General features: G+C 53.9%; 1 pseudogene; it reads left to right on the top strand.

The window, feature by feature from the left end:
- Positions 1 to 539: 539 nt before the first annotated feature.
- Positions 540 to 3,684, top strand: LOC102848368 (annotated as a pseudogene).
- Positions 3,685 to 4,702: the final 1,018 nt, after the last annotated feature.

Below are 4,702 nucleotides of genomic sequence, written 5' to 3'. Positions count from 1 at the left end.
TAACCTTCACTGATTTCAAACCATGTGGTGTTCCCTTGCTCTGTATGGATAACTGATTTTTCATCTACATAATGTTTTTGCATATGTAAAGTTGAGTGTTCTCCAAAGTGTGAAAGAGGACTTACATATCTAGAGAAAATATTTGGTAGCACTATATCTGACACTGTTAATTTCTAGAAAACTTTTTTGTTTCATGTAGAGTGCCATCAGATCAGATCCAACTGGCACAGGAGGAGATTTCTCATCTTTTAACAGTGGCACATCTAGTGGATTTGAACCGCGAAACTTTGGGATCGCAGTGCAGCTTTTTGCCACTGGGCCACCAGAGCTCCCTATACAATACTCAACACCGCAACAAGAAAAAGTCAAATAATCCATTCACAAATGACACATTAAAAGGCACTTGACTCCCCGCCCGCCGCCAGAAGTGTGCAGAAAGGAGGCTGCCTGCAGCCCAAGGCGGGTGCCCAGGACGCAAAGGCCTCGGGCGGGGCCGGCCAGGACTTCCAGGTGTTCCAGGGAGCTTCTAACAAAGCAAGATGAGGCGGTTCCTGCGGTCTGGCCCTGACCAGGAGCAGGAGAGGCTTAAACAGGATCACTTGCAGTTTAACAAGACCCTGGAGCATGGCTTCCCGTACCAGCCCAGCACACAGGGCTACAGCGCCTCCCTGTGTGTACTGGCCGTTGGCACTCGCTCCAGGGCCCTCAAGCTCTATGGTGCCCCCTGTGTGGAGTTCATGGGGCTGCACCGTGAGAACAAAGCCATGGTGATGATCCGCTTCCAGCCTGGTCCGTGCCCGCTGGTCACCCCACTGGACGAAAACAGTCTGCATCTTTAGAGCCTGAAGGTCAAAGATGGAGTGTCAGAGCTACAGGAAGAGGAGAGCTTCACGCTATGCAGCCCCCCAGGGTCGGCCCCCAGCGTCACACAGATCACCCTGGTTATGCCCCATTCCTCCCGGTCGCTGCTCTACGTGGGCACCGAGAGTGGCAGCGTGTTCACAGTGCAGCTGCCAGCCTTCCATGTGCTGGAGGACAGTGCCATCAGCTCGGACACCGTGCTGCAATGATTGCCAGAGGAGGCCCGTCACCGGTGGGTGTTTGAGATGGTAGAGGGTCTGCAGAACACCCCCGAGACCCCAACCAGATCCTGATCGGCTATAGCCTGGGGTCTTTTTGTCATCTGGGATTTGCAGGCCAGCTGCATGCTCTACTATTTCCTCAGCAGTCAGCAACTGGAGCGCCTCCTGGCAGTGTGATGGCCGTCTGATTGCCAGCTACCATTCCGATGGCAACTACCGTGTCGGGAGATGCCCAGCAGCTGGAGCCCCTGTCCAACTGTGTGCCTTACGGTCCCTTTCCTTGCAAAGCTATTACCCGAATCTTCTGGCTGACCACCAAGAAGGGGTTACCCTTCACCAGCTTCCAGGGTGGCATGCCATGGGCCAGCTACGGGGACCGCCACTACATCTCAGTGCTCCAAGGTGGCCAGCAGATGGCCTTCGACTTCACTTCGCGGGTCATCGACGTCTCTATCCCCACAGAGGTGGACCCTACAGCTGCCTTTGATGACCCCTACGCCCTGATGGTGCTGGCCGAGGAGGAGGCGGTAGTGATCGATCTGAAGAGGGCAGGCTGGCCAGGGCTGCAGCCCCCTACCTGGCCTTCCTTCACTGCTCTGCCATCACCTGCTCACAACACATCTCCAACATCCCCTGAAGCCCTGGGAGGGCGTCATCACCGCCGGCAGAGTGCACCCTTCCCCACCATGGAATGGCCCCAGCCCCACCACAGAGGGAGCTGCTGCTCACAGGCCACGAGGATGGCTCGGTGCGGTTCTGGGGCGCCTCGGGTGTGTGTTAGCGGCTGTTGTATAAGCTCAGCACCGCACAGGTCTTTCCACCGACACAGACCTCAAGGAGAACCTGCACCTCCAGGCAGAGGACGACTGGCCACCCCTTAGGGAGGTGGGCTCTTCAGACACCTAGAGTGATGACCCTGGGCTGGACATCCAGAAGATTTTCCTCTGCAAATACAGTGGCTCTCTGGCTGTGGTTGGCACGGAAGGACAGGTGCTGGTGATGGAGTTGAACGAGGATGCGGTGGGGCACATGGTGAGCAGGCCGAGGCCAACCTGCAGGACCAGGAGGGCTACCGCTGGAAGGGACACGAGGGCCTGTGCTCCCCCCACCCCCACCCCAGCCCTTGTGCTTTGAGCCTGACTTTCAGGCCTTCGTGCTGGTACAGTGCCAGCTCCCGCTGTCATCACTTCCCTGACCCTGCACTCAAAGAGTGATGGCTCGTGGCCTTCGGCACAACTATGGCTTTGGCCTCTTAAACAACCAGCAGCAGCGGCAGGTCTTCGTCAAGTGCACCCTGCATCCAGGTGACCAGCTGGCCATGGAAGGCCCCCTGTCCCGCGTGAAGTCCCTGAAGAAATTCCTGCGCCAGTCCTTCCGCTGGGTACGCAGGAGCCTGCTGTCCGGCCAGAAGGGGCGGCCAGAGGGCTCCTCAGGGCAGGAGCCGGAGGCCTGTGCCATAGTGGAGCGCCTGGGTCTCCAGAACATGGAGTTGGCTCCCATGCACCGCAAGATCGAAGCCCACTCGGTGGAGGACTCCTTCATTGCTTTGTCCTCACCCCCTACTTTGCCAACACTTTCCTGAGGGACAGCTCCCATGACTGCCCCTCTCTGTGGGCCGGTACCAATGGTGGTACTCTTTACGGCTTCTGCCTGTGTGTCCCCCCGGCCGAGTGGAGGATGGACGAACCTGTGCGGGCAGAGCAGGCTGAGGAAATCCAGCTGATGCACCAGGCACCCGTGGTGAGCATCCTGGTGGTGGATGGAAACAACGTGCCCTTCCCAGACCCCCTGGAGGTAGCCCATGACCTGTCCAAGAGTCCCGACATGCAGGGAAGACACCAGCTTCTATTCGTGTCTGAAGAGTAGCTCAAGGTGTTTACACTGCCCAAGGTCAATGCCAAGCTGAAGCTGAAGCTTACGGCCTTGGAGCACTCTCGGGTGTAGAGGGTCAGCGTGGCCCACTTCGGCAGCTGGGGACCCGAGGACTATGGGGAGCACTACCTGGCCACCCTCATGAACCTGGGTGACGTCCAGGTGCGCTTGCCCTTGTTCAGGTCTCCCTGCCCCTGCTCAAGCCCCAGGTGCGCTTCAGCTGCATCTGTCGGGAGGACATCAGTGGCATCGTCTTCAGGGTCTTCACCAAATATGGCCAAGGTTTCTACCTGATCTCCCCTTGGAGTTTGAGCGCTTCTCTCTCTCCCTCCAAGTGGCTAGTTGAGCCACGGTGTCTGATGGAATCCACAGAGGCCAGGAAACACAATTGCCCCCGCAACAGGGTGGGTCCTGAAACAAAGATGACACCAGCGAGGAACTCAGGGAGCCAAAATGACCAAGAGGAGAAACCACAGGGCTTGGTGATGGAACACGCACTGCTCGATGACAAGAGGGTACTGAAGGAGATCCGGAGCTCGCTGGAGGGTGGACGAGCGAGTCGTGGAGATTGGCATGCTCGCAAAGTGGCATCAGGTACACACTCAGTAATGGAGAAGAGCAAGCCACGAGTGTCCGAGATGCTGCCGATGACACACTACTGAGGTCTGTCCTGGGGCACTGCTCCACAACTCCTGACCGGCCAAAGACTGAGCCAAGTGGAGCACCTTGACTCCCACCTGCTGGTGGAGAGACCCTAGACCTGGGGCCGCCCCTCCTGGGCTCATCTGTCTGGTCCCTTTGTCAATGTTGCACAGTTTTTATCTTTTGCCCCCACACACTGTGGTTTGGGTTTTTTGTTGTTATTGTTTGTTTGTTTTTGTAGTGGGCTGGGTTTCAAATTATAACACTGAACTGCCTCTTGGTGAAAGCGTTTTTAATAAACACCTTATTACCTCTTTTTTAAAAAAGGCACTTCACTAATAAAGACCTTCAGAGATTAAAAAAAAACCCAACAAAACACAACACAACCCAAAAGGGGGGGGACCACAAGCAAACATGAGAAAAGCTCAAGATCATTTGCTATTATTTTTTGGTGCTGTTGAGACAAGTATGGCACAGAGAGACCCTAGGAACAACAGATGTGAACCCTGTCCTATTTTCTTCCATCCTCACCACTTCTGACATACTTGAACAAATTGCTATAGTAATTGTGTCAATCCATCTAATTGAGGCTCTTCTTCTCTTTCTTTGGCCCTCATATCACCATCATATCACTCTCCACAAAATTACCTCTTCTAGCAAATACATGGTTCAAAATCAGAAAGGAGTGAATCAGGGATGCTTCCTGTCCCCACACCTTTTCAATCTGTATGCAGAACAGATCATTCATGAAGCAAAGCTTTATGAGGAGAAGTGTGGCATCAAGATTGGAAGAAGACTTATTAACAATCTACAATATGCAGATGACACAACCTTGCTTGGTGAAAATGAAGAAGACATGAACCACTTATTGCAAAAGGTCAAGGACTATAGTCTTCAATATGGGTTGCAGCTCAACATCAAGAAGCCAAAAATTCTCACCAATGGTCCAATTGACAGCACCATCAAAGATAGAGAAGAGATTGAGGTTGTTAGCAATTACAGATTGCTCAGATCCACAATCAATACTCGTAACACCAGCAGTAAAGAAATAAAAAGATGAATTGCATTGGGAAAATCTGATGTTATGGACCTCTCCAGAGTGCTGA

This window comes from Elephantulus edwardii, unplaced genomic scaffold (assembly GCF_000299155.1).
Source record: "Elephantulus edwardii isolate Elephantulus edwardi_28Jun2011 unplaced genomic scaffold, EleEdw1.0 scaffold00286, whole genome shotgun sequence".
NCBI classification, from domain to species: domain Eukaryota; kingdom Metazoa; phylum Chordata; class Mammalia; order Macroscelidea; family Macroscelididae; genus Elephantulus; species Elephantulus edwardii.
The sequence above is the reverse complement of the archived record's forward strand: the minus strand, read 5'-3'. Positions and strand labels throughout refer to the sequence as shown.